The sequence below is a fragment of the Ruditapes philippinarum genome, unplaced genomic scaffold, assembly GCF_026571515.1.
Source record: "Ruditapes philippinarum isolate M1 unplaced genomic scaffold, ASM2657151v2 ctg1045_1_1_1_1, whole genome shotgun sequence".
In the NCBI taxonomy this organism is placed as follows: Eukaryota; Metazoa; Mollusca; class Bivalvia; order Venerida; family Veneridae; genus Ruditapes; species Ruditapes philippinarum.
The window spans coordinates 49,554-62,809 of NW_026864684.1; the positions used below are offsets into that span (position 1 = coordinate 49,554).

At 31.1% G+C, this 13,256-nt stretch overlaps 1 long non-coding RNA gene across 1 annotated transcript; it reads left to right on the plus strand.

Moving 5' to 3' along the window:
* The first annotated feature begins 11,733 nt into the window (after positions 1 to 11,733).
* Positions 11,734 to 13,241, plus strand: LOC132726504 (uncharacterized). Its single transcript, XR_009625203.1, has 3 exons — positions 11,734 to 11,817; positions 12,560 to 12,634; positions 13,103 to 13,241. It is a non-coding gene; the product is annotated as an uncharacterized LOC132726504 (long non-coding RNA).
* The last annotated feature ends 15 nt before the right edge of the window (positions 13,242 to 13,256 follow it).

Consider the following 13,256-nt stretch of genomic DNA (forward strand, 5'->3'; position numbering starts at 1 on the left):
TCGCAGTAGGGATACACTCGGGTACACTGTAAAGGTCAAATAACAACAAATAATGTTAGCGTTACAACTCATTGTTTTCTCATAGGGCCCAATAACGTGTTACTTCATAGGTTGGATGATACATTGGTACATTGTTCGCTAGGTGCTTTTATTTTGAAGTTCAGTGGACGACATGCAAAATTTGAGAACTATTCTACTTCTTGTTGACTTTTTGGCCAAAATATTTTTGTTTAAATTGTTGTAATAACCTCTTGTGGTTCTGGGTCATTATTTAAATGATATTGAGTCATGCACAGGTGTTTTAAGTGTTGCGGAACAAACAATCTAAGATTAGGATTATCATCTACATTAGACAGATAATAAAGAACTTGGTCAATTTCTAAATATATTGCTCTGCACTGATTTAGTTGGCTGTCCCGTGACGTAGTAACATTTTCAGTTCAAGAATAGTTTGATCTTTATCTTGCTCTGAGGCCATATTTAAATTTTTCGAATTGTTTAATATCTTCTACAATTGGCTCTTGAAATTGGTATTCTTGTTTGCTAATTTCTTTGGCATTAAAGTGCGTAGAATCAAAAGCATTTACTTCATAGCTTTCATCAGTTTTCAACAGCATGTACATTATCATTATTTGAAATTATTACTTGAATTTGAGACTGTTATTTCGAAAGGCATTGTCATTTATATCAGGCTCATAAAGTTCCAATATCTGACTTGTTAGCATTTCTATCATCAGCTGGAGCGTCTAGAAAAGAAAATCGGCAATTAAATTTAATTTTCCTGGCAAATATTCAATTTTACAGTTATAGGCAGAAATATTTAAAAGCCCAAAGCTGAATTCTTTTGTTTTTGCATAGGTGCTTCTAGAAGATAATTTTAAAGGTTTATGGTCTGTAAATATAGTAAACTCTGCATTATGTAAATAAACATCTAATTTTTGTAAACGCATAATGAATACTGAATGCTTCTTTTTCTATGGTACTGTACTTTCTTTGAGATTTACTTAATTTATGAGATAAGAAGTATATAGGTTTTTCAATACCAGATTTGTCACATTTCTGACTTAAACATGCTCCGACCACTAAATCTGAGGAGTCCGTGTTATAGAATATAAGGCTTATTTGGGTCTAGGAATGGCTAAAAGTGGAATACGTGTCAACATTTTCTTTTAATTTGTTCAAAACTTTCTTGACATTCTTTTGGTCCATTTAAACAAAACACGTTTTCTTGTAAGATTGATTAGAGGGTTCAAACAATTTTAGAATATTTAGGACAAAATCTTCTATAAAAACCAGCAGCACCAAGTAAAGATCTGACACTCTTTAACACATTTTGGTACCGGAAGTGACCTAATAGCTCTTTACTTTTTCTGGGTCTGGTTTTATACCTTCATGATCATTATAAAACCAAAAAGGTACTTTGTTTGTTGCTGAATAAAAACTGCACTTTTTTCAGTTTAAGTTTTTTAATTTATGCCTCTTTAAGCTTTGAAAAATACTGTCTGTATATTGTGATAAATGTTCAGTTAATGACTTCGAAAATATTAGAATGTCGTCAAGATAACTGACAGCAAATGCCTCTAAACCTTGTAAGACATGTTGACATGAGTTTCTTGGAAAACTCCAGGGGCAGAAATAGGCCAAAAGGTGTTACGTTGAACTCGAACAAGCCTCGGAATTGTCGTAAAAGCCGTTTTTTCCTTGTCTGATTCATGCACGGGTATCTGCCAAAACCCTGAGCGCATGTCTAGTGTTGTAAAATATTTTTGAAGACCTTAGTAGTGTTAAAATATCGTCAATTAATGGGAGAGGATATGATGTTGGCTTTGTAATTTTATTCAATTGTCTAAAATCAACACAAAACCGTTTACTGCCGTCACGTTTTCCCGACAATAACAACAGGAAATGAATAAGGGCTATGACTTCTTCTTATAATATTAGCATCTAAATCTCATCGATTGCGTCACTCATAAATTTTCTATTGTTTAAAGGTGTGCGATATGGGCTTAATTTGATTGGAGGATGATTACCTGTTGGTATTTTCATGGTTACAGTATCTGTCTGTGATAATTCAGAATCTTTATTGGCGAAAATATTTCTATTTTTCCTTAATAAATCTCTAACAATATTAAAATGCTTGAAGGTGTATGAATATCACGTTCGAATCGTTGTTAAGAGGGGAAGTTGTTTGAAGAGCCTCTGTGACCGAGTTAATGCTCTCAACTTCTTGAAACTTTAGCAACTACTGAATCTCGTTTCAATCTTATAGTTTTATGTGTATTATTGACAATCATAATAGGATATCTTCTATCAGCCGAAAGTTTCAAATAACAGAGATTTGTTATCATAAGACCCTGGTTCAGAAGCAATCATTCCAGTTTCTATAACTTTTATTCATATAATTTATCATTTTTCCAAGCCTGGATTTTGTTTTAACTTAGCAGTGCACAACATTAACTGTTTGAGGTTTCAGATAACATCCTGTGTTTAATCTAACAATTGATTGCAATATGAATATCTTCTTCGAGGGGTACATATGTATTATTACTCTTAAGCAGCCTAAATCAAAATATAATCTAACGCCATTTTGTGTTAACCAATCACGGCCTAAATAATATTTCTATTCAATTTTAGAAACAACATAGAATTTTTGAGTTGTTTCTGTTTTCCTATTTTTGAAAATTAAGATTTATATAACCATCTATATGTAAATAATTTCCGTCAACTGAACATAAATTTATTTTCTGTTTTATAAGTTGAGGGGGATTCTTCAATTTTCTATATATTCTGCGATGCAGAAGACAAACTTCAGCACCTGAATCTACTAACGATCTGTATTTATAGTTTTCTATTTTAATCAAACACGAATTAGGGCTTCCAGCTAATGCTATACTAATTTTGGTATTTTATCGTTCCTGTCAATGACCCCTTTGTGACAGGAACTTGCTAGTTTTCCTGAAAATTTATTTTGTTTCTGTCGTAAAAATTTTGTTTACGACATTCACGCATAATATGACCAAAAATTATTACATTTCCAGCACTTAATCTTTGATTTCAAACTATTATTGCTATTATTATTTTTCCTAAATCGTGAAAAAATTTTGTCGGTGAAATACAGAATATATTTCATTTTCCCTAAATCTACAACTACGCACATGGTGACCTGGTCTCTTACAGTACACGCAAAAATTTCTTGTATAATAATGATTTAAATTATTTGCTTTGTAATTCATGTATTTTGCGTGATTTTGAGAATTAGAAAATTTTAATCTGGCAGAAAATCTAGCTCTGAAATTCTGTTCATTCATTGCGCAAGTAATTGCTTCTTGTAAAGTTTTTGGCTTTTCTCTCATAAGTTTAAAGTTTTAAAATAATTATGCGCTAAATTATCCGTAAACAATTCTACTAACTGAAGTTCAATTAAACTATTATCTCCTAGTTTATAATTTTCATAAGCGGTTTCAGCACAATTAATAAATTTTTCCCCAAAAATTTGAAAACTTTCTCCCAATCTTGTTTTAAATTTCTCAAAAGATAAAATTCATGATGTAAATCTTTAATTTCCCCAAATCTAGTACTTATTTCTTCTTTTAATTGTTCCCACGAATTACGATGATTATCACGCAAATATCTACATATAAAATCGCTTACAGTCCCTTACTTGAAATGCGACGACTTATTTTATTTTATTATCATTCAAACCTTTTAAAACAGCATATTTTTCTATAGATTTTATCCAGTCATTAAAATATTTAGAATTTCCATCAAAATTTTGTACTATTTCTGATAAACCCTGTGTGTACCTATGACAGTTGAAATATTTTCTAATTTATCTGAACAAATTTTCAAAAATTGTAGCTATATCTTGATCTGACATCTTCAAAATTAGCAATTACGGGTATATAAACGATCACTCACCTTTAATTTTCTGTTTCAGGTACTTCGTTGGTGTCCCGCTATCCAAAATCGTCGCTTCGACATCGGCTGGTCTTAGGCGCCAAATCAACCGTTGTCGTATAACGGAGAAAGAACTCACGGATGTTACATACTTTTAATATACAAATACAAACACACAAGTGAACGAGTGGAATACCAAAGCCGAACTCCCCTCCTGGACATTTGAGAATAGTATATATAAAGACAACCTGTCATAAGGACATTTTATAATGTATATAAATACACGCGTTTTAGAGTTACTATTATGAATCGTTTTGAATAAGCTATCCGCCTGAATCCTGAACTATGATTATCATAAATATGTATGTTCATAGTGACATTATGAAATAAAAACCTTAATATATGTATATACATGTTGACTTGTCATTCTTTTTGAATATAGCGTGTATGACTCATTAGCCTGTGCAACCAGCTATACGACAAAAAAATAGTGCTTGTTGTTTTGCGTGGAAAATATTTGTTTTGGAATTTTCATTTGTTAATGGGGAGAAATTATATTTAGATTCGAGTAAATATTACTGTTCATTTAAGATAAGATTTTCTCACATATTTAACATTTTCTCTACCTACAAGATCACTTTCTGAGTAACATTTTTATGCTAACAAGGCGGGTAAACACAATTTTTAGATATAGTTTATAAATTTGTATGGTTTTTCTTTTAGATTATTTTGGTTTAAGGTTGGAACATGTATTTATTTCGCATTCAGTATCAGAAATGTATAAATACAAAACATGATATAGCAAGGGTCAGTTTATAATTTTAAAAGATGGTATTGTGCATCCACACTCAGAGTACAATATTTAACTTAACAATTGTGATTTATCTTTGGTCTATTAAGATGCCCGACATTTGTAATCGTATACCAAAACACACAGGTCTCAACCCGTCACCTAGCTGTTGAAACCAAAACTGATTTGTATAAAGCCAGACAAGCAATCCGTGTAATCTGTCGGCTGACTACCTTCAATTATCATTGTTGAAATTGATAATGTATACTTTCCAAAATGCAAGCTGGACAAGCCCATTTTAAGAATTCAGCATTTTGTTAGTATTCTTTATTAAATCTCAAATAAAATTTTTGCAGCAGATATGTGTTTAATATAGCTTTATACACTTTATCATTGAATTTTCTATTTAATCTTCACAATTATAACAGTATTAATGTTGTAAATACTTCTAAGTTTTCTATATTTTCATAAATGCTACATTGTAATATAGCTCATTTCAACAGCATATAAACAATCTGTTGTAATGTGTTAATTATTATCACAGTGATGATTATTGTATAGAAAACATATTTTTTATTTCAAAACAGAAGCAAAAGGTTCAGAATTTAACTACACATTAAATCTTCACCTGGATCGGTTAAAGGTCATTTGTGGGCAAGCTAAGCTTGTTGGTAATCGAAGCTTAAATTTGTTGTCAAAGCAACTTAATTGGTGAATCTATTCGGATAATTTGTAGGTATGTCAAGGATGAAATGATGAAATAATGTGAAGAATATTTCTAGACGTTGTTTACTGTGGAAAACATTGAAGGTTTATGTGTAATTACCGTATTATGTTTAACTTTTAATAGACTCTGAGAAATCACCACTACAATACAATGAAAAATACATTTAATTGCATTTTAGAGTATATTCCTGATATATTGAATGATTGTATGAATTTTTATCTTTATGTTATATTGCAAACAATAAAGGTCTATATGATGAATTTTATGAAAATGTTAATAATTTGTTTTCCATGTTACTATTTTATGTCTAAAAGAACAATGGCCACAAAAAAGAGTAGTCAGCTTCTTCTTTTGAAGCAGGTTAGTTATCATACATTATAATAAATATAATGTCTTGAATAATTTTAGTTTCAACTTTTTATCGTGCAGCAAATACAAAGCATATACATCTTCGCCATAACTCGCGTAATGTGAATTACATAAGTTTAAATTACGAATCAAATTTGGTTGAACGATTTTAGCCATAACCATTGATTTCGAAACAGTGAAATGTGTCCCGTCCTAGTTCGAATAATGATGTATATACGATCTAAAATATGAAGTTCTCTGGAAAGTCCTCATTTAGTCTTGTACAATAGCGAAGGAATTATTTTCTATATTATTACGATTGACAATAATAGTCGTCACATGTAGGAATCCTTCAAAAATTAGGTAACTCTTATAACTCGGCTCTATGTTTAGCTTTAATCCTAGAAGGAACTTATGACTCTAGAAACTATGCAAATTCCATGTTCAGGTTCAATCCTTATAGGAAATATAATTATAGAAACAATATAAACAAGCAATTATCATAGTATTGCAAGCAATCCATAAGTCCCCTACCGGTAAGAGCCCAAGCAACATTCTGAAGGGCCATTGGCCATTCACTTAGGTTCCTATTTTAAGTAAATTTGTTGAAAAAGTTCTTTAAAAGTGATCACAGGAAATAGTTTTTATGTACAGACAGACTGAAAGACACTCTAAAGTTATTTTTTAATCATCCCTGTTATCAAAATATAACATTTTTAAAATCCTATCATGATTGAAGAAGTTGGAGTAAAAATTACCAATTTCTCAAAAAAATGTCTAAATTCAAAAGGGGCATAATTCTGGAAATAGTCTTGCTAGAGTATTGAACACTCACAAATGTTGAGTGACAATAAGAAACATTTATATGAAGTTTGAAGTAGATACATTCAGAAAAAGAAGTTATTAAAAAAAACCATGTTTTTTTCATGAAAATTTCAAGTTCAAGGGAGGTAATTCTGATAAATTTTGTGCTAGAGTTGTAAACCTTGTCACATATGATGTGGTTGATGACAAGGAACTTATATTTAAAGTTTGAAGAAAATACCTTAAGAAATAAAGAACTTATAGTGAAAAAACTTAACAACTAGAATCAGAAATCTTGAAATTCAGTCTATTTGTTGCCATAGCAACCAGAATTTTCAACATAGGAAGATAAGAAAAGGATGTGAATAATTTCCATACTGCCATCTACCCATATGTCAAGTTTCATAAACATATTTTCAGTACTTTTTGTGTTATCACTGGATTCAGGTTATGTGTAAAATTTGCCATATTTTCAGTCTATTTGTTGCCATAGCAACCAGAAGTTTCAACATAGGAAGAAAAGAAAAAGACGTGCATAATCTCCATACTGCCATCTATCCATATATCAAGTTTCATAAAAATATTTTCAGTCCTTTTTGCGTTATCGCGGGATCCAGTTTATGTGTAAAATTTGTCATATTTTCAGTCTATTTGTTGCCATAGCAACCAGAATTTTCAACATAGGAAGAAAAGAAAAAGACGTGCATAATCTCCATACTGCCATCTATCCATATATCAAGTTTCATTAAAATATTTTCAGTACTTTTTGAGTTATCGCGGGATCCAGTTTTGTGGACGGACGGACTGACGGACGGACGGACGGACGGACTGACGGACGGACAGACAGACGGACAGACGGACGGAGGGTAAACCTAAAGTCCCCTCCGGTAAACCGGTAGGAGACTGATAAATGTTTGATGCGCGACCGTTGGCAATCCTTTATCCATCACTATTTTATCGTTTGTCTACTATGTATAAACTGTAGCTAAAATATTTGGCAATGCGTGTATTTTATCAATGATTATATAAACAAATCAAGACACCAATTTCTAATGTTAACGAGTTTTATACTTCATCAAAATTGAAGAAAAATGACGATAAAATATAAACAAATCAAGACAACAATTTATCACATACCCGTGCCGCTTTTACGATTTTATAATTGGTCTTGCACGGCCGTGCATATATTTTGACATGACATCATTTTCGTTAAGACATAGCGTCAAGACGCGCTAAATGTTAACGTTATATTATAGGTGCGTCAATGAAAATGGTACTTTCTTACTTCAAACGGTCTTCATTTTTTGTATGTGACAAATAAAATATTAAATTCGTGTAAGTTTAATACTTAACTTATTGAGCTCGTTGAATACAATAATATTATGCTCGCCAGAGGCTCGCATAAAATAATTTTATTCAACTCGTTCAGTAAATTCAGTATTAAACATACACTCAACATCCTCTATGAATCCTTTTGAATGGGTATAAATAGTGTGTTATTCGTTATAATTACTTTGACAGGTTATGAATACTTTACCTCATTCGGCCTACGAGATATTTAGCCTCAATCATTTCATACGTAAAATACACAAGGACCTACGCTTATCTGTTAAGCGTTGAATGGTATAAAGCAATCTCGTCTGAAATATCAAAAACATATTTAAAAAATATTAACAGTAAAATCACCTGTAAATGTACATTTTTTCAATAATCTTTTCGTCTATTCTCGAATGATTGGTAACAAAGAATGTTTCTGTTATTTAACACCTATGAATATTGTGCGTAAACGAAATAAAATGTTCCTGTAAAAATATTTCGCTATTTAATTAAAGTAGAATTATCAATGGTTTCGTGTATGCGCCATTCGCTTTTAAGGCAATTTACTACCTTGTCTTTTTACACACAAAAATGTGATATTATTTTCGAAATTTAAACAATAATATTTGCAGTAAATATATAGTTTTATACACATTAAAACAATGTCTGAACTCTCCTTTATATAATTTGACACGTTCAACAAGTCTGAGTTTTTTATAATGGTCAATTAGATTCAAGTGAGAAATTTTAAATTGACAAATAAAATTCTAGTGTTACTTAGTTCTTCCCTTTGAAGTCCATACTAGGTAATCGAGGTGAAAAAAAGTTATAGCCAACACCTATTATATTGTTTTCATTTATTTTTCTTTTATTTCATTTATTCATTTCTTAAGGGATAGGAGTCGGTCGCAATAACACTGCAAAGGTCATGTGAAGATTTGGCAGCCTTTGGGCGACGTTGACCTTAGGTGACCCTCCGTGCAATAATTCAAAAATTTTTAACACGGACGGTTACCTGAGAAGAAACACAACGTTCTGTAATAACGTAGCTGTATAGCTTCCTCACATTGCGGACTTCGAATCACAGCCGTGAGGGGCAAGTGGTTTAAAGTCAAAATGTGTACACCTATTTAAGATAAAATGCTTTGAGAAAGTTATGACAGAAATAAGTGTTTTGATTATATAATGAATACATAATTGTTGCTTACAAATCGCCAAATCATCTGCTCGGTCAAATTTAAATATTCTTTAACCTGTTACTGTTCTAACGTCACAAAATGAAATGACACACATCAGTGAACAGATACACCTCTTTTGAGAAATGCAATACGGAATTTCCTGAATTCTTTTCAAAACAATAACAATATTTACGGGTATGTATTTCTTATTCCATGATTTTTATGGTTTAATCTACAATATTGTATCTGCTTGATTTATATTTCATTTATGCAAATATTGACGTGATTCTTCTTCTTCTTCTTCCAATACTGTACATAACCCACTCTGGGGCATTGACGTACAGGGTGTATGTACAAAGTGTTGTGCGGCGAATAAGTGCAGATTTAAAAGAAGAACATGTTAAAAATAAATTGTTGGATCTATAAAGAATTACCCTCTGTGCATTGACCAATCATAATGATCTAAATAGTTTGATATCAATATTAATAAAGTATCAAGTCCACGGTACTTAAAACATTATTATTGCAAAATAAATACTAGTATTCAACAGTACTAGTTATCTTTTCTGATATTAGCCGTGTTTATTGAATGGCTATATAATCAAGTACTAGTCCCGGTGATTTTAATCTATAACCGGATTATATTAACGGTCAATGGAGTATCAAAAAGGTTATATGACGTAAATGTATATTTGTGTATGAACGTTGACATTGAAAACGCCAATACTATCAAGCCAATAGGTCAGTCTTTGGTAAACAGTGAAACGAACTTATGTAAGCATTATAAACAAACAGGCAGAAGAAATAAATTGCACAATTGACCTTAAAGGGACTCCACTGATGTTAACGTTTTTTGAGATCAATGTTCCATTTGATGTAGGTCTAGGTGTAAATTATTGTGAAAATGATACAAAGTTTAAAAGCGTTGCTTAATTATCGTTTGTGTATCTTTTACAACTCACAGCTTATCTATGTAAGAAATTCCCATTTTATGTTTTTAGTCTTTTGAACCTCCTGAATATTTTTAACATGTATCTACAGATTGATTACACATCATATATTTTAGCCCGATTATAATGGAAACTATAAAATAGAGAGAAATAAGTATCCCTAAAGAAAGCCCAACACAGCAAAATTGAAAATGTTGCAGGCTCGGTTTAATCGAGCCTGTTCATGGACGGTACTGGTTAGTGCAAACTACCGTTCACGGTATCGCCAAATCAAAGTTTATATGTCTATAAGCTTATTGAAACATTCCCGAATCCTTGCAGGAAACCAACCAGAATTAAGCCATGAGTATAAGGTGTCTTGCAAGCAATTCTTCATAAGTAATTAGGTCAGATTATTGTATGGCTACAGATTGGCTGAAAATGTGCAAGAAAAACCGTAAGATTTAATGGGATATCAAGTGATTGGATGAAATACGATGATTTCTATTAGAAACTAAAACTACGATGTTCTTCTCAGAAAACGAAAAAGTCTTTAGGATAATTTGCCACTTTGATATTTACTTTAAAGGAAAAATATGTGCAAAAACCAATAATCAGCAGAAAATTTCAAAAAATGGGATAATTTCTTTTATGGGCATTTTGCAAAATGTTAAGTATGCTACTCTTACATAACAAACTCATTTTATGTTTCAGGCATTCAATTTTTCTAGAAAATTTATATCTTTAGCATGAGCATGAAAACTCAATTTTAAGGTGAGACCAGTGACAATTCCTCATAATGTAAGTCTATGGGGAAATCAATACACTAGCCTGACTCTATATACACCTGGCAAGTGCATACATACTTGATCATTTATCCTGTAAGCAAAAGTGCTCATATTAACATGTTTACACATATAAGCACGCATATTCAGTTAATCATATAGTGTTTGTGCTAATTTTGTAATCGTCAAATGCAATATAGATATGAAGAAGAATGTGAACTAGAATATTCATTCTACCAAATAAGCAAAATGCTTAAGAAAGGCTCGTTCCCGATGGAACCGAAGATCCCCGCGTTGAGATTTAACACAATGATAGATTTTAAAAATCTGTAATACCAAAAGGTAAATTTACTTAATATGGTCAGTACAAAATATCAGAGGTATCTGACAGGTCGATTGTAACTTAAGATACCACGGACTATGTATTCCTTTGATTATTTTATTTCCTGTAAACAATAGTTTACACGACGAGAACACAGTGTAGATTAATTTCAATTGTCATTTAGATGATCAATTTAGAAAACTTTATTCAGTATAACTACACCTTAACTTTAACGTACTATTTTAACGCATTATTTTTTGTCGATTTATGTTATTTAATTCAGCATGGGTGTTTAAATTAAAAAGAGTCAAAAAGTAATCATAATTTTACAGTCACGATAGAATGATGTGGTTTTTGATGAAGTTGGTATGGCGAACATACTCCTACGTGACAATCAGTCAACTCAACGGTAAACATTGATTAGTATTTAGATATATAATTAAACTTAGCGTTCGTCATACAGTCTTAACGTGACTGAATCAGGTACCAAATATTTCCCCCAGGAGTCTTTGAACTTCTTAAACATAAGATAATAGGATTATCTAAATTTGTTTATTTGTTTCGTCAACCGTAAAGGTAAGTTTATAAAACTGTGGCCAAACTGAGACCAGCAATTATATGCAGATTTGTAGGCAATGAAACCGTTTGTAAAGACTAAGTATAGGGAACTTTCGAAACTGTTTGTCTGGATCTCTATTCTAACTTATTCTTTTACTGAAGGTATGAAATTTGTTTTGATTAAAATGATTGAAAAAAGATATGAATATCTATGGAACGACAAAAACATCAAAACAAACATGGCATTTTATTGATTTTGCTCAAGTTGCAAATTTTAAAATTAAATAATCTTTGAATTTTAATTCAGTATTAAAATACAATGTATTAGATATTAAATAACATCTACCCGTATTCTCTTTTAGTTTCATTTCATCCTTAAGCGTTGGGTGTTGGATGTTGAATTTATTTATGTGTTAGAATACGGAAACGCGTAAATCAGATGAAAACTTGTTAGAATCAATTGCAAGACAATCTCGATTTATCCGGGACAAATAAGGAAAACTACAATTGTCGAATGTAGAGAAAAAAAAACTGTTTTAAATTTTCTTAGACTCTAGTTATAGTTATTGTTGCAGTACACATTCAAAATTATCAATATACATGTATATCAATTATTATAGTTAATAATATAGATCTATAGTCAGTTATCCTGTTTCGCATTTTAAGAAATTCTTATTTAATTTTGAATATCCTTTGACAAACTTGGTTCAATAACGAATCGATTCGGTTAAAGCAAATAATAAAAGAAAATTATTTTTCTTATATTTTACAATAAAAACGTCTCCATCAAGCCGTTGATTACTTGTAAGGTAAAGTTGATGACAATTTATAAAAAATTTACTTTATAAAAAATTGGTTGAATAAATTATTGCATATTTAAATATTACCGTTGTATACACTGCAGGTGCACATGTAAGTAAAATAGAACCGAGGTATGGGAGTTTGGCTGGAGAGACCAGGCTGACAATCTATGGCGGAGGTATGTATTATCTGATATAGAACTTTTGATATTCTTCTTTACTTTGACATTCTTTCTATACTTACGGCATTTTCTGTATACTTTTGACATTTTTTTCTAAATTCTTAAGATTATTTTATACTTTTGGCATTTTTTTTCTATACTTTTGATATTTTTTGTACCAATTTATTTTGAGTACATTTTACTGGTTAACACTCATTTCGAAATCATAGTCAATTCTGATATATGATAAATTTAGATAAGTAAGATTTTTCTGACCCAGACATTAAAGTTGATATATTACTGAGTGTGTTGTCTTGAAAAAAAAAACTTTACTATATAAAAGAAAGTCTGGGCAAATTCATTGATATTAAGCATTATTTTATTCTTAAGTTTAAATTACCATTTCAACTAATTAAATCTATATAAAAAAAAAGCCTCGCACAACAGATGAAAATATATATCAATTTTCTCAAATTATATTACCAGGATTTTCAGCGGACCAGTTCAGTCAAAATGACGACCCAAATGTGGGTAACAGGGTGTACTTGGTCGGTGAATCTGGCACGGAATTCTCGTGCATAGTACACAAAGACGGCTGTACAGAGACTCAGATTATGTGCTATACCCCGAGGTATGATCA